The following is a 22,974-nucleotide window of genomic DNA, read 5'->3' on the forward strand; positions in this document are numbered from 1 at the left end:
TGATAACATAATTGTGGTCATTATCTTTGAAATTCCTTCAACCAGCATTTAGTGAGCAGTGTGTTTAAAAGAAGTGTACTTACATAACCTGTTAACCATGCTGCCCTGTCCACTAGTTTCTAATGAGGAATCCACCTTATATTGTCATTAGCTGGTTTTGGATAGTTCTAAAGGGTAGCATTTTTGAAGGGTAGATGCGGTAAAACTGCATTAACCTTAAGCGTCCGTCTCAGTGATTATTTACGTATGCAGTCTGAAGTGTAACCATCACCCAGATTGGGGTGCAGGGCATTCCCAGGACCCCTTCCCAGTCCCTGCACCCCATGGCGAGGTGACTGAGACTCTGGCTTCTGTCATCACAGACCAGTTGCGCCTGTGCTTGAACTTGCGGTGAGTGGAATCATTCATGTGCCTCTCCGCGTCTGGCTTCTCTTGCTCAGCATGGTGTCTGTGAGGTGCGTCCCTGTTGTGGCCGCGAGTGCACTCTTGGTTTGTTCTTCCGTCTCCCCCTGGAGGAGGACACCACGGTCTGTCCAGGCTGCTGGTGGCCATTTGGAATGCTTCCAGTTTCTGGCCGTTTTGGTGAAACATGCCGTTAACACTCATGTGTGTGCTTTCTTGTGGATCTCTGCACTTGTGACGGGTTTCTGGGTGTAGGGTGGGCATGCATTTAGGTTTAGTAGGAATTGCCGGGAACGATTTTCCAAAGTGATTGTGCCATTTGATACCGCTATAGTCAATGTATGGAAAGTTTCAGTTGTGTAAGAAACTTAATTTGGATTTGAATTTTTCGTATTAAAAAGGTGATTTTATGCATGGAATTTCTGTTTATAGATACTTGTGTTCGTCACACACACACACACACACACACACACACACCTGTAATTTTGAACTGGATGCTCTCTTTGAAGACGCATTTTAGATGCTGCATAACAAATTACCACGGACTTAGTAGCTCCCAGCACCCACTTCTTATCTCACAGTCTGTAGGTCTGCAGTCCTGGCTGGGTCCTCTGTGTGGGGTCTCAAGGGTGGGAAGCAGGATGGCAGTAAGGACTGTGAGCTTTTCTGAGGCTTGGGTAGCCCTCAGACTCATTCATTTCTGTTGACAGAAATGAGTTCCTTGCAGTTGTCAGACTGAGGCCCTCAGCCCCGAGAACTGCCCAGGCTCCTGCCTCGTGGCCCTCTCCACAGCATGGCCACCTGTGTCTCAGCGGCTGGCAGGAGAGCGTCTGCTGTAGCTCTGAGTCTGACTTTGCACCTCTGGAGAGGGCTCATCTCCGTGTGAGGGAATTGTCCAGGGTGTACACACCAGGAGCTGCTGCTTTAGAATTCTGTCTACCACAAGAGAGGTGATAATAATTCCCAATGGCATGCATATTTCACCACTGGAACTATTTCATGTGATTTTTCCATTTTGTAATTTTATTTTTCATTTCTATTTTTTTTAAAAAATTGAAATACAGTTGATTTATAATGTATTAGTTTCTAATGTACAACATAGTGGTTCAGTTATCCATACATATAATACTTTTTCATTTATTTTCCATTATGATTTATTATAAAATACTGAATATATCTTGGAATATATATGGGGAAAAAAAGATACTGAATATAGTTCCCTCTGCTAATTTCAGTTCCTGATGTTAGAATAGTTCCTGTTTATTGGGCGCCTGCCAACTAGGGTGACCAGCCATCCTGGTTTCCCAGTGTGTGAAACTCCCAGTGCTAAAACTGGAGAGGTCATGGGCAGACTGCCGTGGTTAGTCATCCCACTGCCCAGGACCAGACTTGGTTCCAGCTGCCTTCCAACCTCAGTACCTCATGGATGTCCACAGCAGACTTAGGGGTAGATATTATCGTTTACATTTTACAGGTCAGAAAGCTAAGGTTTACAGATGTTAACTGCTTTGCCTTGCTTCATACAGCTCGTGTGGAGGACAGCTGGGACTGGACCCCAGAGCTCTGCCACTCTCCTTCATCATACCTTTATTTTCTTAAAACTGGTGTTATGTGTGAGTTCTCAGTCCTTAATCCACAGTTGTGAAGCCTCAGGGCTCTGAAAAGGAAAAGGTTTGTCAGGCAAGACCTGAACTGATGTGAGGATTTTTATTGTCATCACCCCATCATGTCAGCTGCAGAAATATTTATATTTTATCATAGGTACTACCCAGACCCTGCTGGGGTTGTCATATATTGATGGTGCCTGCTGTTTTCAGAATCTAAAATTTCAAAAACTCTGAATTTCAAAACCTACCTAAGCTGCAAGGATTACTCACTGCAGCTGAGTACTGCGGTGATTTACTCAGTCATTTTGAGTAAATGATTATGGGCCTGTATTTTTCTTTAAGGGAATCATGAAAGGCAACCTCCAAAGACTTTTATCTTTTTTCATTTTCAGGAAGGGTGACATTTCGGTCATCTCTGTCCATTGCTCATTTACCTTACCTTCACTGCCCTTCCACGCAAGGCACAAAGTCCCCTTGTGCCTGCCCTGACACACGGACACCCTGAAGACTCTAGTGAAGGGCTGCAGCAGGATTTTTACTCTTCTTTCTGGCCACGGGATAACTAGACTACAGACATCAGATCTAGTCGTCGGCTGATTTCACAACTGAAACACTTGGGCATGTTTTTTTCCAGGAAAACAATTTCTTACAGTTATTATTGATGTCATGCAAGTTAGTCACTTATTCTTTATTTAACGAGATTTTCTTCACTTGAGAGTGGACAGGCATTTGTGAGTGCTTGGTGGGTTTAGTTTCCTTATAGGAATACATCCACTGTGAGAACAGTGTTTCCTGGGTTCTTGGATTTAGTTACTTTTTCTCCAAGAAGCTTTTTCTGACCCTCTGCCCTCTGCATGCCCCACTTCCTACCCCAGGCTCTTCGCTGTACACCGAACAGATTCTGTGCTTGCCCTGGTAAGGCTTTATTACAGTGACCTGCTTGTGTGGGTTGGTAAAACTTAATAAAGATGATCTGTTCTCGTGGTCTTAATTTCCTCACCTCCCACTATTTCAAATATCATTCATTCATTTTAATTTCCTCTAACTTGTCAGCTCGCTTCAGTGGGGCTTCTTTCCCCACGCCACTGAGATGGTCACGTTCCCAATGACGCCACGTTGCTGAACCTGTAGGCCGCTTTATTGCCCCCATTGTCTTGGAACCTTCCCAGGACTCCAGGCTCTCCTGATCTTCCTCTTAGCTTTCTAGTCTCTGCTTTCTACCCTTCTTTGCTGGCTCTGCCTTTTCTCGCCTCGTCTTTCAGTGTTGGAGGCCCCCAGGCGTGCCCCTGATTCTAGATCATCTCTCCAGGCTGGCAGGTGCCAGATCTACCTGTACGCTGATGATTCTCAAATTTATGTCTTCCACCTGTATCTCCTTCTGAGAAGTTCCAGATTCTGTTTTCCAGTTTGTTGTCTGAGATACAGAATTGGACATCAGTCATTCGACTTCTCAAACACTAAGTCCTCTCTGAGAGCCTCTTTCTCCACCGCCCCGTCAGCCTCCAAACCTGTCTCACCATCTGTCTTTTCCATCTCAGGAGATGGCCCCATGGTCAGCCAGGGAGTCACACGTCCAGCACAGCGCCTCCCTGCTCTTCCTTTCCTTGTTCCCATTTGTCAGCAAGGCCTCGCAGTGTCTTTGACATCCACATGATGTCTAAGCAACGCCTTCCTCTCTCCTTTACCACCATGCTGGATAAGCCTTCTTACAGATCTTTTGACTTAAACTCTGTTGTTAGCCAATTGTGGAGGGCTGTGCTTAACAGGATATGTTTGGTTTCTCAAGTATTGTTAAAATATTCTAAAGAATTTATATCCAGTGTACTTTAGTTATCTTTTCTCTTTCCTAAAAATATTGCATGACATAGGTACTAGGAGAAGCTAGTATTTATTGAGTGTGTGCTGTGTGCCGGCACCATTTCATCCTGGCATCGGCTCTAGGACTTTGAACCTGCTGTTATCATCATCTTCCAGACAAGGAAACTGAGATACAGGGGCCTCGAGCAGCTCACCTGAGATGACGCACCTCTGCTAAGTGATAGAGCTGAGACTGAGCCGGGGCCCCTCAGACTCCACACTCTTAGCCTCCCAGAAAATAACCCTTGTTTTCCAGTCCTTATTGTCTTCTCCGTGCTCAGTGGTTTCAAGATTGGTTTCTGTGGTTCACTCTGCCTTCAGGTTCCAACATAGCGGGCGAGAAGTGCCTGGGGACATCTCTGTTGACCCTGAGGAGGGGAGCACCGTCTGGCTGCGCGGGTGCTCACCTGAGCCCTCTGGTGTCCGCCCCGCCGGCTCCCCTTCTCTCACGGTGTCTGAGCCTCGTCCCTGAGCCTCCCCAGGCTTCCTTCTCCTGGGACCTCTCTGCAGGCACTCTGTTCTGTGAAGCCAGTTGCCATCCTCCTCCACTTTCTGTCTTCACATGCCGTGGTCTGGGCTTCTGTGTGTGTTTTCATGCTCCTTGTTTGAAGATGACTTCTAAGAAATGGATTAGGATCATTTTTATTTTGACATCTTAAATCTGAAATCTCCTGTTAAGATACTTTTTAAAAGATTCTTAAAGACATAAGATGCAGATTTATTTTCCCTAGACAAAACCCAGAATATAATATATTTTGTTAAGAAAATAGAATTTGTCAAAATAATGGCATTGCTCACTTTTTCCTTTAGCAATTTGGTTTGTCAATTTTTTTTTTTCTCCTAATAGGAATAAGTGATCGTGCCTGAAAGTAACGTAGACACATGGGAAACTATCCTTTGAGTGTATATTTGCTGAAGAGAATGAGAAAGGAATGTGGGTACAAGACTGTAATTTTTTTGGTAACAGCCTCCTAGGGAAGCAGCTGCAAGCTTTATCATGTCAAAGTGAGAGCGAACAAGAATGAGATTATTATTGAAGTCCTGGGAAAGAAATATTTCTTTAACTCTTGGGAATCTGTGTTCATGATTTATTAGTAGCTGAACCTATGGATTCTCGAGCCAGACAAGTTGGATTTAAGCTGAGCCCCTTTCTGCATGGTTTGGGACAAGCGCGTACCTTCTGTGTGCTGTGTTGTATGGTCTCCAAGAGAACACACCACCTGTCACCTGAAAGGATGGTGGTGACCAACAGATGTGACCCACAGACAATGCATGTAAAAGAGCTCTAGTCTTAGTTCTTGTTTAATACTTTTAGATCGTCATCCTCGGGTGGCTTACCCATCTGCATATCCTTCTGAAGCTGGAACAGTGGAGCCACAGCTTCTTTGCTGAGATTGCGTGAGTTGGCCTCACGATTGTAGAATATGGGAATGGAATGTGAGGTGGGGGCAGGTTGAGGGGTTAGGAACAGAATGGGAGGTACCCCAGCTGGGGGAATGGGGGAGGCAGGGATTGTGCCAACAGTTTTATTATAGGTGTGGGATTCTGGGACTTTGGGCACCTCATATGTGTGAGGTTCCATATCTGCAAGGCATCCTTGACTTTGTCTCAAGCAGAGCTCACCTATCCTGTTGGCTGCTGTCTGAGTCCGCGGGACAATGCAGGAATGGGTCTGTGTGCCCTGGCACATATTCTGTAGGAGATTTTTGTCTAGCGTTGATCAAAGTCATCTCTCTGGGATATGGCCTGGGGTGGATGGGGAGGGTACAGGTCAGGAGAGAGAACCTGGGAACCTGTGCTGTGCGTCCATTTGATGTTTCTAATTGGCTCCATCCACGTGTGCTCAGTGGTCTCTGACTCTTTGCTTCCCACAGACTGTAGCCCACTCGGCTCCTCTGTCCATGGGATTTCCTTCAGGAATTCTTCCTCTAGGAAAGAATACTGGAGTGGGTTGCCATTTCCTTCTCCAAAGGATCTTCCTGACCCAGAGATCGAACCCTCGTTTCCTGCAACTCCTGCATTGGCAGGCAGATTCTTTACTGCTGAGCCACCTGGGAAGCCAGCTCCATCCACATGCTTGACTGCAAACTTCCAAAACAAATCCGCCTATGCATGTTGCTCAAGACTGTACTGCTGGGGGTTTTTATCAACCTCCTGGCAACCTACATTTGGTTTCTCTTCCTAACTGTTGCTTTTGTGTAGAATTCTTACATTTGTTTTCTTCACTTGGCCTAGTTAGATTTGGTCAAATAAAATACAGAGGAAAGAAACTGTCTCTGTTCCAGGGACCTTTAGATTTCCTGAAATAATCCTGTCTAAACTCATGTCCAGCCTTCCTTTCTCCTCCCTGTGTATAATCCCTAAAACAGTGTTTCAAGCAAAAGCAAATTTTGTCTGTCTTAGCTCAGTGCTTCTCTTTATTTCCTTCTTATACCTTTAGAGTTAAGGAAGAGTTTATTAATCAGAAGGTTAAAACAGAAAAATAAATAACCTTGAAAATAACATTGTTGTCAGTAAAGTTCATTTTGTAAACTTCTTAGTATCAGAAGTAAATGTTTAAAGGTTTTGTTTATTCGATGGTGGTTTAGTTGCTAAGTTATGTCCACTCTTGCGACTCCATGGATTGTAGCCCACCAGTCTCCTCTGTCCATGGGGTTTCCCAGGCAAAAATACTGGAGTGGGTTGCCATTTCCTTCTTCAGAGGATTTTCCTGACCCAGGGATCAAACCCGCATCTCTTACATTGCAGGTGGTGGCTTTACTGCTGAGCCACCAGTGAAACCCCCTTTCATAACATACTATAAGTTAACTTTTAGGACTTGGGAGGTTGATTTTATTCATACAGATTTAGAAAACAGAAGTGTAAGAGCCTTTCTGTTGTCTTGCCATTCTCTTGATATTTTCACAATTTTTGTATTTTATTTTTTCCCCCTCTTCAGGAAATTTACTATAGATGGGATTTGTGGCTAACTAGAGAATTACTTAAGCAACATAACCAAAGAGCTCTTCCTTCTCCAAGGCCTTAAATATTTCTTTTCCCGTAATTAAACCTTAGAAAAACTTAATTATCTACTCTATTTCCAAGATCAAAATCACCTTAGGGAAATCAGAATCTGTAATGTTAATTGACATTTTTCTCAGATAACAAATACTTGTTTAGGAGATCAACACCTCTTTAAAATTAAAAAATGTATTATATATTAGATCAGTACAGTAAGAGAACTATGAGGCACATGCATAATTTGAAATTTCCTAGTAGCTACAGTATAAAGTTAAAAAAATTAATTTTAATAATATATTTTATGTGTTCAGTATGTCTAAAATATCATTTCAATACATAATCAGTATAAAAACTATTAATGGGATAATTTTTCTTCTTTTTCATATTACGTCTTTGACATTTGACACTTCTCAATTTGAATTAGCCACATCTCAAGTGCTTAGTTGCCACATACGGCTAGCGGCTACCATATTGAGCTGCATTGTTTTGTACGGTAACTGGCAGGGCTGCATGTCTACCCCGGAGAGCTTATTAATGTATGACTTAGAACCATGGATAAAAGGCATTTTAAAACCTTTTTATTTGGAAATAATTTCAAACATACATAAAAGTTGCAAGAAAGTTAGTCTTTTCTCAGTTTGACCTGTTATTAAGTTGTGCTTGCTTGTGTACTGTGTATGTTTGTGTATTTCCTCTCCCAAATTGTTTGAGAACATATTTCTTAATCTTTTACCCTGATATACTTCAGTGTATAAATTCTAAGAATAACGACATTCTCTCACATAACCACAGTAGTACAATTACCACTTTCAAGAGATTTAACATTGATTCGGTGTGTTAATATATTGTTTTTGTTCCCCTTTCGTCAGAATTTTTTCTCTAGTACAGAATCTAGTTTAGATTCACAGATTGGATCAAACTCACATTGCAGGCAGATTCTTTACTATCTGAGCCACCAGGAAAGCCCCCATTATGTATGTTTAGACCCCTTTAATCCGGAACAGTTCTTGAGTTTTTCATTTTTCCATGTCATTGACATTTTAGAAGAATACCCTTTCCCCTCTTTCTGCATTTGGGGTTTTAAAATTCAGGTTAATTGTCCTTAGCTGAATAACTTATAAGTGCTACTGGTAGAGGCTCATGGTATCTGGTATCTGTCTGTCCCTCATTGCTGATGTTAATTTAGCTCACCTGGCCAAAGTGTTGTCCAGCTTCTCTTACTGTGTGGTGACTGTGTTTTTCCCTTGCATTTGACAAGTGTTTTGTGGGAGGATCTAAAACCATGGAAATAGCCTGTTCCTTATCTATAGATTTCTCATCCATTAATGTTCCTTGCTTGAGCCACTTTTTATGGTGATGGTTGCAAGCCCCCACCTCCCACACCCGGTGTGCATACTGAAGTGTAAATGTTCTTAATTGCTTGGATTAATTCCCCTCTGCTCTTCTTCAGTGTGGGTAATTTATTTGAAGCACAGTTAGGTTTGTTTCAGTTAGTTTTACTTTAGTTTTTGGAGTGTTTCCGCTTTCCGTTCCTATTGATGTTATGTTTTGCATATGTAGAATATTAATATGCATTCAAATGTGAATACCACATAAGAAGGTCTTCCTGGAGAACTGCACTCCTTCCCTTATCCTGTCCACTCCCGCCGTCTGACTTACAGATACTTCATTCTTTTTTACTCTGTTTTTCTCTTACCTTACCTAAGAGAGTTCCAGAAAAACATCTATTTCTGCTTTATTGACTATGCCGAAGTCTTTGACTGTGTGGATCACAATAAACTGTGGAAAATTCTGAAAGAGATGGGATACCAGACCATCTGACCTGTCTCTTGAGAAACCTGTACGCAGGTCAGGAAGCAACAGTTAGAACTGGACATGGAACAACAGACTGGTTCCAAATAGGAAAAGGAGTACGTCAAGGCTCTATATTGTCACCCTGCTTCTTTAACTTATATGCAGAGTACATCATGAGAAACGCTGGGCTGGAAGAAACACAAGCTGGAATCAAGATTGCTGGGAGAAATATCAATAACCTCAGATATGCAGATGACACCACCCTTATGGCAGAAAGCGAAAAAGAACTAAAGAGCCTCTTGATGAAAGTGAAAGAGGAGAGTGAAAAAGTTGGCTTAAAGCTGAACATTCAGAAAACTAAGATCATGGCATCTGGTCCCATCACTTCATGGGAAATAGATGAGGAAACAGTGGAAACAATGTCAGACTTTATTTTTTGGGGCTCCAAAATCACTGCTGATGGTGATTGCAGCCATGAAATTAAAAGACACTTACTCCTTGGAAGGAAGGTTATCGCCAACCTAGATAGCGTATTTAAAAGCAGAGACATTACTTTGCCAACAAAAGTCTGTCTAGTCAAGGCTATGATTTTTCCAGTGGTCATGTATGGATGTGAGTTGGACGGTGAAGAAAGCTGAGCGCCACAGAATTGATGGTTTTGAACTGTGGTGTTGGAGAAGACTCTTGAGAGTCCCTTGGACTGCAAGAAGATCCAACCAGTCCATCCTAAAGGAGATCAGTCCTGGCTGTTCATTGGAAGGACTGATGTTGAAGCCGAAACTCCAATACTTTGGCCACCTCATGCGAAGAGTTGACTCATTGGAAAAGACCCTGATGCTGGGAAGGATTGGGGGCAGGAGGAGAAGGGGACGACAGAGGATGAGATGGTTGGATGGCATCACCGACTTGATGGACATGGGTTTGTGTAAACTCCGGGAGTTGGTGATGGACAGGGAGGCCTGGCGTGCTGCGATTCATGGGGTCGCAAAGAGTCAGACACGACTGAGCGACTGAACTAACTAACTAACCTAAAAATAAGCTTGTGTGTATGTGTGTCTATATATATTTATAATGTTTCCTTATTGTCTCTTCTTTCTGTGACAAAAGACCATATTATATATTCGTTTTTTTCTCTGTTCTATTGAGATATGATTGGCAACATTGTATTAGTGTTAGGTATGTATATGTGCTCTTTTGTACCTTTGCTTTTCTGCTTACCAGCATCTAGAAGCGGCTCCATGTCAGCTCGTGCAGACTCTCAGCGATGCTCCATTGTGTCTGTGTACCAGAGTTTATTTGAACAGTGTCCAAGTTTGCATGTTCAGAGAGTTTTCTGTAGTTTGTAATTAGTTTGTAACTAATGCTGCAGTAAATAACTTGTGCATGTGTATTTTCATATTGTTGGAGGTGTGTCTTCAGGATAAGTTGTCAGAAGTGGGATTGCCGCTTTGAAGTGTGAAAACATAAGTCGTTAGATGTTGCCAGTCTCCCTCCTGTGGTGTTTGAACCATTTTGCATTCCCAGCAGCAATCTAGGAAAAGACCCCTTTCTCCCACAGCTTCATTAAAACTTGTGCTAATCTGCTAGGGGAGAAGTGTTAACTTGGTGTAGTTTTGATCTGATATCGTTTATTATGAGTGAAGTCAGACATCTTTTTAAACATTTATAGGCCATTTTTATGTCTTACAGTTGTCACAGGGTCCATTTTTCTATAGGATTTTTGATCACTTTGCTGTCTTTAAATTTTAAAAGGTCTTTGTGTATTGGGGATATTAATCTTTTATTTGTAATATATATTGCAAATATTTTTCCCAGTTATTGATCTTTTAACTTATTATATTTTTTTGTCATATGGAAGTTTAAAAAATGTTATCTGGTCAGATTTATCGGTCTTTTATTGCATCTAGATTTTTGAGTCAGCAGTTAGAAAGCCTTTTTATATACCTTGGTTGTAGAGAAATTCACCCGTGTTTTCTTTAGGTTCAGGAAGACCCATCGCAGTACTGCTATTACAGAAGAAATCAGCACATACTTTGTCCTTGCTGTGCACTCTGTCATCCATGGCTTCCTTGCAGCAGGACAAGTGGTAATTATGAACTCTCAGACTTCACAGGCAGTGGGTTTTGAGCTCCTTCTACACATAGATAAGCTAAAGAACAGAGAGAACCATTCAGGATAAGTTAGAATTTCAGTCAGTGACAGAATTGAGACTGTCACTTATTTTCAAAAACTCTTTGTGTTCTTCTTCTGTTTTGAGTTAGTTCCTAAGACCAATCTACTCTTTCTGAGATTCTTGTCTGTTAAGTGGGTCCTTTTGTTTAAGGTGGTTTCTTCCTGATTTCATAGGGTGTCTTGCCAGGTCTGCTTGACGTCTTAGAGTTCTGTCTGTCTTAGCACAGGGCAAGGTTACCTGGAGAGCAGTTACGCAGTTACGGCTGTGACATTTCTTAGCTGTCCTTTGTGACCCGCCCCCCAGCCCCGAGGAGAGGCTTAGGATATGATCACTTGTATGTGTGTGGGGGTGTGTGTGCAGAAATCAGTCCTCATAGCCCTTTCTTGGTGGAGATTTGTGTGAGAGGCCCCATCCACAGTCCAGAGGCTGGAGAGGGCAGCTTCCCTCTGCTACCAAACTGAAAATAATGCTGTAGTGATTCCTTTCCTTACAGTGAAGAAGGAAAACCAGGCCAGGGAGCAGCAGCGAGTAGCTGCTGAGGCCTGGGGTCTCAAAGCCCCCTGTGGTCCCTGATGGATGGTCCAGTAGGAGGGGCCCTGGGTTCTGTTTCGGCTGATGGTCACTCAGGTGTGACTGGCGGACAGTACTTTCTGATTTCTAATTTTCTTTATCTGAAAATCAGGTGGTCTCTAAGAACTTCCCCAAATCCAGGTTCTAAATTCTTCTAGTGTCTTTTAGTTCCTACTTGTAATCTAGTCCCCAAAACCGTAAGCACTTTTGAGTCCTTTATTCTTTTTTTGATTATTCACTTCCTTCTAAAATTTTCTTTTTGAACATTCTTAGTTTTAAGAGTACTGCTCAGGGACTTCCCTGGTGGTCTAGTGATTAGAAATCCACCTTCCAATGTGGGGGACATGGGTTCAGTCCCTGGTTGGGGAGCTGGGATCCCACATGCCAAGGGGCAGCTGAGCCCACACCCCACAACCTCTGAGCCTGCGATCTCTGGAGCCCACGGGCCACAACTTAGAAGCCTGGGCACTGCAACTGAAGATCCCGTATACCCCAGCTGAAGACTGGATGCAACCAAATAAATAAACAAGTATCTTTTTATTTTATTTTATTTTTTAATTTATTTATTTTAATTGGAGGCTAATTACTTTACAATATTGTATTGGTTTTGCCATACATTGACATGAATCTGCCATGGGTGTACATGTGTTCCCCATCCTGAACCCCTCTCCCACCTCCCTCCCCATCCCATCCTTCTGAGTCATCCCAGTGCACCAGCCCCAAGCACCCTGTATCATGCATCGAACCTGGACTGGTGATTTATTTCACATATGATAATATACATGTTTCAATGCCGTTCTCCCAAATCATCCCACCCTTGCCCTCTCCCATAGAGTCCAAAAGACTGTTCTATACATGTGTGTCTCTTTTGCTGTCTCACATACAGGGTAAAAGAGCCAGAGAAGTAAGAATTAAATAAAAGAGTATTGGTCTGGTAAGTTTATTGGTATTTGACAGTTTGTCATTTCTGTTTGAGTGTAAGCCACGTGGGAATAGGGACTTGGCTTTAGCACTTGAAAATAAAAGATCGTGTGTTTCTTCTTGGCGTGGCTTAGTTTTAGAAGGGCATTCAATTCTAGGGGCTTAGTAACATTGAGGTAGGCCTTAACGTTTCAGGTTTATTATCATATAGACCAGTAACCTGCCTTTGTTTTAGGGTCCTAGGTTGTACCCTTTCATAACTATGACCAGAGATCATGAAAATTCATTGTTGAGTGCAGAAAGGATGTAAGTGTTGCCTAATCCTTGCAGATCCATCCCAGTGCCTTGAAAAGCAATGCAAAATCGGTAATGAATTTATACTGAAACCACATTCAATATTAGATCCCCCTGCTCCCCAGCTTATGTTCTGCTGTTTCACTTGTGTAATGGGATTTCCTTCATGTCTTAAGAATGGGGAATTTAATTATTAAAAAGAAAATCCATTCTCACTTGGTGTGACATTTATTAAGAACATTTGGCCCTATTGTTGAGCAGCTATCTTATTTCTCTTATGTGGAAAAAAAGCCAATTAAATTTTCAAAGACGTGACCCAGAGCCAGATGTTCTCTTGAGGTAGCCCATGTCCCTTTTGTAATGATCAAAAGTACAAAGCAATTCATGTTGCCATGTAACAGTGGTTATCATAGATTTAGCTTAATCTGGAAGGAAATGCCAAGACTTTTGTGTAACATAAAATTCATTTAAGCTCCATGGTCTTATAATTATTACTATAAATGGAAGTCTTCTTTTCCAGTATAGATTATGTCTGGAAAATCAGCTTTTCATATTTTTTCCTAGTGAAAGTGAGTTGTGACTGTTTTACTGTTGAAATTTTAAAAGATAAAAATACCCGTGTAAGGTGTTGCCTGGTAGCTTAGTGGTTAGGATCCTGGGCTTTCACTGTCGGGGCCCAGGGTCAATCCCTGGTTGGGGAACTGAGATCCTGCAAACCACAGCAACATGGCCGGAAAAAGAGAAGAAAAAAAGACATATATGTGTGTGTGTAAATACCTGTGTAAAATATTTTGACCCTAAGTTTTTATTCAGTTCATTTGAAAAAATATTAGGCATCTTCTGTGTGCTAGTTGCCATGCTAAATGCTGTGGTTACAGGGGTGATCAAGATGAGCATAGCTTTTATTGATGATGATATGTTTGGTTGCAGGCACAGGAAACTTACTCTCATTGGCTTAAGGAGTTAGTAAAAGGAATGTGCTGGCTCATGGAAACGAGCACCTCCAAGGGATATCAGGTGTGAGGAGTGGGCCTGGTGACTCTGTCTCTCCACTTCTGTGTGTGTGGGCCTCGCAGGCAGGCTCATTCAACATGGTTGTCCTTGGCAACCTAGTTCTCACTCTGATGAAAAGGAGAGACTCTTCTTCCCCAGTGAAAGTGTTGGGTTTGACTCTTACTAATGTGGACTTAATCATGTGCCGGAACCTGAACCTGTCACTGTGGCCGAAGTGAGACAGTGCTCCGACTGGCCGGGCCTGAACCAGGTGGAGGGAATCAGCCCTTTAGCAGGACAGTGGAGAGTAGGGAGTGGTGGTCCCAGGGAGAAATGAGGGCTCTGCCTTGGGGCTCCCCAGATGGCGCCTAGTGGTAATAACCCACCTGCCAATGCAGAAGACACAAGAGCGCAGGTTCAATCCGTGGGTCGAGAAGATGCCCTGGAGGAGGGCATGGCGATCCATGCCAGTATTCTTGCTTGGAGAATCCTATGGACAGGGGAACCTGACAGGGTACAGTTCATAGGGTTGCAGAGTCAGACAAGACTGAAGCACACACGCATGACCTGGAAGCAAGGGGTGAAAGCAGTCAGCAGTGACTGTTTTCTACCTTACAGCCTAGTAGAGCAAGATGGAATTTCAGCAGCAGAGACCTTAAAGAGTTGGTGGTGCTCTGATAGAGCAGACAGAGGCTGCCGAGGGAACACCCAGCTGAGTGCCTCAGGACGAATCTTTCTTTAAAGTATAATGAATAACAATCAAAAGCAGACTCTTAAAATTACATGTTTGAAGGACATGTAATTTGGTGAAGGAACATGGCAGTTAACCCTATTTTGGACATTCTTGGGCAGAAAACCTGTTGAGTTGGTGCCTGTCTGGGCCAGGTCTCTGCTGCAAGATGACTGGCTGAGTGGGGAACTGCCCCCAGGCCTCCGGGGTAGTGACCTCTCATCCAGTGCTCCCTGCGGTGGTGAACATCCTACGTTTCCATGTGATAGGGGCTGGTTCAGTGTTGTCACAGTGGGATAGCCACCTAGGTTGCACCTTCAGTGAGAGAGAGCCAAGTGAACTACGTGGTGAGGTCTGCACAGAGACCTGAATCACTGCCCCTGTGATGGAAGAGGGGACTTGGGGGTGGAGGGGTGATTACAGAACACTTTGTGGACAGCATGGTTCTGAGATAAGCTGTGATTATGCAAAGGTTCGGGCTTCCCTGGTAGCTCAGATGATAAAGCGTCTGCCTACAATGTGGGAGACCAAGGTTCGATCCCTGGGTCGAGAAGATCCCCTGGAGAAGGAAATGGCAACCCACTCCATTATTCTTGCCTGGAAAATCCCATGGACTGAGGAGCCTGGTAGGCTACAGTCCATGGGGTCGCAAAGAGTCGGACACGACTGAGCGACTTCCCTTTCACGCAAAGGTTCCTCCTGACTGTGGGAGCTGTGCCTCCCTCTGTCTGCTACTCCCCGAGGACTTCTCTTCTCATGGAGGTGTAAGCATTCTGGGGTGGGTGAGCGTTCCCCACACTCACCTGGGAGGACTTCCTGAGAGGATTGCACAGTTCAGGGAACATCAGTTCAGTGGCCAGGTGAGTGTATTTGAGGTCTATCTGGTCCTGGACACTGAAACTCTCTTGGAGTTTGCTCATACCTCATGTCCATTGAGTCAGTGATACCATCCAACCATCTCATCCTCTGTCATCCCCTTCTCCTGCCCTCAGTCTTTTCCAGCATCAGGGTCTGTTCCAATGAGTTGGCTGTTCACATCAGGTGGCCAAAATATTGGAGCTTCAGCCTCAGCATCAGTCCTTCCAATGAATAGTCAGAGTTGATCTCCTTTAGAATTGACTAGTTTGATCTCCTTGCAGTCCACGGGACTCTCTAGAGTTTTCTCCAGTACCACAGTTTAAAAGCATCAATTCTTTGGCACTCAGCCTGCTTTATGATCCAACTCTCACATCCATACATGACTAGTGGAAAAACCATAGCTTTGACCATATGGACCTTTGTTGGCAAAGTGATGTCTCTGCTTTTAATATGCTGTTTAGGTGTGTCATAACTTTTCTTCCAACAAGAGAAGCCACTGCAATGAGAAGTCCACGTACTCGTGAAGACCCAGCACAGCCAATAAAGAAATGTATTTTAAAAAAGAGTTCACCAGGTTTTAAAACAAATGCATATTGGGCTGCTGTGGGGACTAAACAGGACAGTGTATATTTATCTCATTTATGAAGTTTCTGGTACAGAGTTTGACCCTGAGAAGATGCTCAATAAATGGTAACTGCTAGACTTCCTGAAATGAACAATGAGATTAAAACTAAGCTGTATGTTTTGGGGCCAAAACTTAAATTTGGGGATACTTCTTCACAGTTAAGGCTTCCTTTGTGGCGCAGCTGGTAAAGAATCCGCCTGCAATGCGAGAGACCTGGGTTCGACCCCTGGGTTGAGAAGATCCCCTGGAGGAGGGAAAGGCTACCCACTCGAGTATTCTGGCCTAGAGAATGCCATGGACTGTATGGTCCGTAGGGTCGCAAAGAGTTGGACACGAGTGAGTGACTTTCACTTCACTTCACTTCAGTTATCATCTGATAAAATCATCAGAATAGTGGTTTGCTATGCAAACACATACAACCATGTGTCTGCTGCAAGGCCACTTCCTCTAAGACTGCTGCTCCAAACCAGCCCCAGGTGATGGGGGAGATGGACCCACTGCAGCAGGGGAGGTGGCGGGACTGGCCCAAGGCTCGGTCACAGCTGACCTGGGAGAGGTAGGAGTTATGCACAGGCTGTGCTCACATAGGTGTGTGTACCTTGGAGCTGCTGTTGGGAGAGTTTGCGCTTCGTGCTTGTCTGTGAAGGGGAGGAGCTCTGATTTCAAAGGTGAGGCCTTGTCTTGTCCCGTCGAAGGGCTGAGCTAGAACAGTCAGATTGTGATTGAAATGGGGCCCAAACTGATGTTGTGATGTACCTTCTCCACACTTTGGCTGGGTTAGTCATTGTACGTATGCTGATTCTTTCTGCTGTGTTTCTAACCATGCAAGACACAAGTCAAAGTATTGCTGAAAACACGATGAGCCAAAGAGTAAATGCTCTTCACTGTCTTTTTTTTTCCTTTTTAATCTGTCTAGACAAATAGTTGAACTTGAAAATAATAATAAAATGAAGTACATAGAGAAAATCATAATAAAATTAACTATGAATTGTTTCTATCAGTTCTGTTTGTTTAGCTTTCTGAATATAAAAAGGATCTGTCATTTCATACCTGGGGTTCTTTTAGTACTTAAAATCCATTATTTGGGGTTCTAAAGATTTATTTAGGCAGAGTATTTTAATGATTTAAGATTGGTCTAGACTTTAAGCTTCTGCTAAAGCAAACTCTCATTCAGTCACTTCTTACCTTTCTTCTTACCTAAAATATAAATTTGGCTTCCATTTCTCATGGCAGCTCTTCCCTCATGACTGAATTGTTACAATTCATAATTCTCTGATCTTTGCTACATGCTAACTTGACATTGAACTTTAATGCATGCATATCACAATTTGGATGTAAAATATGACCACAGCTGTAGCAAACATGCAAGATAAAGTTCATTATGAAATTCCAGAATGTAGAAATGTCAGGTAGGGTTTTTTTTTTTCCTTCTGGCAAATAACTTTTTGTTTTACTTTTTTCTGAAATAAGCCATTACAATAAATTATAGTTTGTGTAGCTTTAAATGAATTGGAAATCCTATTCTTCTGCACTGCAAGGGTAGTTGACATAATATGATCCTAAGACCATAGAGAAGGAAATGGCAACCCACTCCAGTATTCTTTCCTGGAGAATTCCAGGGATGGAGGAGCCTGGTGGGCTGCCGTCTATGGGGTTGCACAGAGTTGGACAAGACTGAAGCGACTTAGCAGCAGCAGCAAGACATTAAGATAGTCCAGAGTGTCTTCCGATTCATTAAAGAAAAATTATCTTATGCATAGTTTTTTAGTTCATTGTGTTTACTGCATTTTAGTTGAAAAATAGAGATCTGCTTATATCACATATATGGGCACTTTCTTACTTAATAAGTAATACATGATCCATTAACATATGTATCATATATGTATATCAGTTCAGTTCAGTCACTCAGTCGTGTCTGACTCTTTGCGACCCCGTGAATCGCAGCACGCCAGGCCTCCCTGTTCATCACCAACTCCTGGAGTCTACCCAAACCCATGTCCATAGTTAGTGATGCCATCCAACCATCTCATCCTCTGTCGTCCCCTTCTCCTCCTGCCCCCAATCCTCCCAGCATTAGGGTCTTTTCCAATGAGTATATAGCTATAAATATAAAAATAGTATAAATATGTGCATGCATCCCTAATCTGGTCACTTCTTCCCATTCTGCTGCTGACTGTGGTCTGAGCCACTGCCCTCTCTGATTCTGGTTACTGCGCTGACCTAGCTGCTCACCCGCTTCTCCCCTGGGTGTCCCTTTAGCCCACATGTGGCCAGAATCACATTTCCAAGCATTAGATCCCCTCGCCTATCTGCCTTTGTTAATGCCTACTTCCTCCTGCCTCCCTGAGGTGCAGACCTCCCTCTGCAGACTTAGGGCTTGGCTACACCCAGTGGAGCCCCCACCCATTTAGTGCCATTTTGCACTCAGATTCTACCTTATTCAAGGTTGCTTCCTTTGAGGGGCCTTTCCTGACCCCTGAGTCACAAGTTACTCGTTCTCTAGCTTTCTTGCCTATCATGATTAGATTTTTTCTCAAAGAACATTTGTATTAGATTACCTCTCAGATTAAGAATCTAGAAGTGGGGACTTCCGTGGTGGTCCAGTGGTTAAGACTTCATCTTCCAGTGCAGGATTGCAGGTTCGAGTCCTGGTCGGGGAGATAAGATCCTATGTGCCTTGTGGCCAAAAAACCAAAATGTAAAACAGAGGCAACATCATAATAAATTTAATAAAGACTTTAAAATTGGTACACATCCAAAAATATATATATATATATATATAAATTATTTTTAAAAATAAAGAATCTAGAAGTGTGTTTTAAATGGTTTATCTCATCAAATGCAAACTCTCACACCTGGATATTTTTCTTGATTTGCTCTCTCGTTTGAACATTTATGTTTTACACAGTAAACTTAGGAGTTCCTTTCATTGCTAAGATGCTGTTTCTAACACTCAGTTATTTAAACAGCATTTAAACTGAGCTATGAGGGAATCCTCTCAACAGCATAACCCTGAATATGAATGTCATAAATCCCCAATGCTGACTACGTGTATATGCTTGACCCTATGCTGTAGTCTTTCTCCTCCATATCTAGGGGCTTTCTCAGAACTCGGGGGGTATGAACGCATCCTCTGGTACAGAGCCACATGCTCACATTTACGCAGGCTCCTGGGAGAGGAGAAGACTGGGTACTTGGTTAGGCCAGTGCCCTCACTGTCTTGGCCTGCTGCCCAGCCCCGTGGATCCAGGTGGGCTCATGCTGGTGTTTGCACCTGCTTCCTCAGTGCCATGTCGGGCCTGTTCTTGAGACCCAGGCTAAGCAGGACTTGGTGAGTCTCAGCTCCATGTGGAGGAGGCTCATAAGCAACCTGCTTATGGGAATCACAGCAGTGAAAGTAAGGCTGCTGTTAGCTGAACACTGTGCTGTTTCATTCACAGTGCAGGGTCACGTGTGTTGTGTTCTTAGGAGCTGAAGAGGCGCTGGTGGTGTTTCCCGGGAAGAACCCTTGGTGGACGTGCCTGCTTTATGACTGTGGTCTAGTGTTTATGGACCTGCAGACTTAGCTCCTGTGTAATTCAGGGTGTTTGCATTAGTTCCGCTGAGTTTGTCATTTGTGATGATTAAGTTGCATCTTTTCATATGACTGTATTATGCTTTGTTTAATCATTTCTTCATTGGGTATACTTTAAAAATATTTTCAAGTTTTTCTTAGAATAGTGTTAACATACTCTTTGTAGAAATTCCTTTGGGATTAGTTTTTGGCACTACAGTCTTAAAAGTGGGATTAATAAGATTAACGACTTGAGTAATTTAAAATTTTTGTTGTGTATTTCCAGATTTTTTTCCAGAAGCATTGGCAAGTGATGAACCCTAGATTTTTTAAAAGGAGTTCTAAAAGTGGTAAATCATACAGAGTCATAAATTTTTTTTTGATAACTAAGGGGTAAAGTAATATATTACGATTTTGGTTTTATTTCTTCATTTCTATGTGTGCACATGTGCTGAGTTGCTCATTCGTGTCTGACTCTTGGCGACCCCATGGACTGTAACCCGCCAGGCTCCTCTGTCCAAGGGATTATCCCAGCAAGAATATTGGAGTGGGTTGCCATTTCCTTCTGCAGGGGATCTTCTCGACCCAGGGATCGAACCTGAGTCTCTTGTGTCTTTTGCAATGGCAGGCAAGTTCTTTACCACTGCGCTACCTGGGAAGTCTATCTTCGTTTATGAATTAGGTTGAAATTTTAAAATAGTATCAATTTGCCGTCTATATGGGCTAATAGTAATTCTTTAACTTTTCAGGTATAGTGAATTTTTATATGTTGTATTTTATTGCTTTTCTCCACCCATTAAAATATTTTTTAAAATTAAAAAGCCCATTTTATCTTTAATCATACCCTTAATATCTGTAACAGTCACATTGAGCTTTATTTTACAACTAAAAAAAGTATATAAATCCCTTTATTCTAAGTATTATGACTTAAATAATAAAGGAAAGGCAACTAAGATGTTTTTCCTTTAAAAGTGTTCGTTTGTATTTGTGCCAACTTTATTTTTCTGGCAGATTTTACTATCATTTTTTTAAAAATGCATAATCATCAGGGCTGCAGAGAACAGGTTCGAGCTATGAAAAAAAAGATTGGGCCCCAAACCCAAATAAGGATGAGCCAGCCAGAAATTTCTGCATGGAACTGATGTTGCTCTGTGGTGTGTGGTCCGTCTGCTTCCCAGACTGCTTGGCTTCAGTAACACGTCTGCTGCTTTCACTCCCACCTCCTGTGACTCTGCCAGTAGATTTTATCAAGTCTGAAGATGCTTCAAACGTACATGTTAACTGGGCCCATGTCTCCATCGTTACATTTAGAATTCCAGTTAGAATCCTCCAATATCTTTCCATTTGTCTTTCTTTATCTCCCATTAGGGTTTTATAATTTTCTTTAAATAGATTGCTTATGTCCTTTAAGTTAATTCCCCTAAGTTACTCTCAGTGCAAATGATACTGCTTTACTCATTTTGGTCCTATAGCAGTATATACTTTCTCAAAAATTTGAAGACATAGAATGACAAACATTCAGTACGTATATACATTCAGTTCAGTTCAGTTGCTCAGTCGTGTCCGACTCTTTGCGACCCCATGAATCGCAGCACGCCAGGCCTCCCTGTCCATCACCAACTCTGGAGTTTACCCAAACTCATGTCCATCGAGTCGGTGATGCCATCCAGCCATCTCATCCTCTGTCGTCCCCTTCCCCTCCTGCCCCCAATCCTTCCCAGCATCAGGGTCTTTTCCGATGAGTCAACTCTTCACATGAGGTGGCCAAAGTATTGGAGTTTCAGCTTTGACATCAGTCCTTCCAATGAACACCCAGGATTGATCTCCTTTAGGATGGACTGGTTGGATCTTCTTGTAGTCCAAGGGAATCTCAAGAGTCTTCCCCAACACCACAGTTCAAAACCATCAATTCTTCGGCGCTCAGCTTTCTTCACAGTCCAACTCTCACATCCACACGTGACTACAGGAAAAATCATAGCCTTGACTAGACGGACCTTTGTTGGCAAAGTAATATCTCTGCTTTTTAATATGCTATCTAGGTTAGTCGTAACTTTCCTTCCAAGGAGTAAGCGTCTCTTAATTTCATGGCTGCAATCATCATCTGCAGTAATTTTGGAGCCCAGAAAAATAAAGTCTGACACTGTTTCCCCATGTATTTGCCATGAAGTGATGGGACCAGATCCCATGATCTTAGTTTTCTGAATGTTGAGCTTTAAGCCAACTTTTTCACTCTCCTCTCTCACTTTCATTAAGAAGCTCTTTAGTTCTTCTTCACTTTCTGCCATAAGGGTGGTGTCATCTGCATATCTGAGGTTATTGATATTTCTCCCGGCAATCTTGATTCCAGCTTGTGTTTCTTCCAGCCCAGCGTTTCTCATGATGTACTCTGCATATAAGTTAAAGAAGCAGGGTGACAATATAGACCTTGACGTACTCCTTTTCCTATTTGGAACCAATCTGTTGTTCCATGTCCAGTTCTAACTGTTGCTTCCTGACCTGCATACAAGTATATACATTAGGTTGGTGCAAAAGTAATTGCGATTTTACATTGTTGAACTTTCCTGTTTGCTGTTGGAATATATTCTTAAATAAATGTGGTTATGTAATATATCATTTTAATGTGCATTTCTCACTTTATTTTTTTTGCTAGTGACTTATTACTTATTTTAGACTAGGGAAATGATGTTCAACGTAAAGCAGACTCGAGCAGTTTTTTTGAGTTCAAAATGGGTCGTAAAGCAGCAGAGACAACTTGGAGTGCCAACAACGCATTTGTCCCAGAAACTGCTAATGATTGTACAGCACAGTGGTGGGTTGAAGAAGTTTTGCAAAGGAGATGAAAGCCTTGAAGATGGGGAGTGCAGTGGCTGGCCTTTAGAAGTTGACAACAACCAACTGAGAGGATCATCGAAACTGATCCTCTTACAACTGCACAAGAAGTTGCTAAAGAATTCAACATCAGCCATTCTGTGGTCATTCAGCATTTGAAGTGAATTGGAAAGGTGAAAAAGCTCAATGAGTCGGTGCCTCATGAGCTAGCTGCAAATCAAAAAAATTGTCGTTTTGAAGTGTCATCTTCTCTTACCCTGTGTAGCAACAATGAACCATTTCTCGATGGGATTGTGATGTGCGATAAAAAATGGATTTTATATGACAACTAGCGACAACCAGCTCGGTGGTTGGACCGAGAAGAAGCCCCAAAACACTTTCCAAAACCAAACTTGCACCAAAAAAAGTCATGGTCACTATTTGGTGGTCTGCTGCCAGTCTGATCCACTACAGCTTTCTGAATCCCAGTGAAACCATTATATCTGAGAAGTATGCTCAGCAAATCAGTGAGATGCACTGAAAACTGCAATGCCTGCAGCTGGCATTGGTCAACAGGATGGGCCCAATTCTTCACCATGACAACACCTGACCTCACATTGCACAACCAACACTTCAAAAGTTGAACGAATGGGTTATGAAGTTTTGCCTCATCTGCTATACTCACCTGACCTCTCGCCAACCTACTATCACTTCTTCAAGTATCTCAACAACTTGTTGCAGGCAAAATGCTTCCATAACCAGGAAGAGGTGGAAAATGCTTTCCAAGAG

The 22,974-nt window shown here is 42.6% G+C and overlaps 1 protein-coding gene across 1 annotated transcript in view; it reads left to right on the forward strand.

The window, feature by feature from the left end:
* TULP4 (TUB like protein 4) overlaps positions 1-22,974 on the forward strand; it is a 196,324-nt gene that overhangs the window by 54,966 nt on the left and 118,384 nt on the right. The window lies entirely within an intron of this gene.

Source organism: Giraffa tippelskirchi, chromosome 9 (genome assembly GCF_054371585.1).
Source record: "Giraffa tippelskirchi isolate mGirTip1 chromosome 9, T2T-mGirTip1v1.2.pri, whole genome shotgun sequence".
In the NCBI taxonomy this organism is placed as follows: domain Eukaryota; kingdom Metazoa; phylum Chordata; class Mammalia; order Artiodactyla; family Giraffidae; genus Giraffa; species Giraffa tippelskirchi.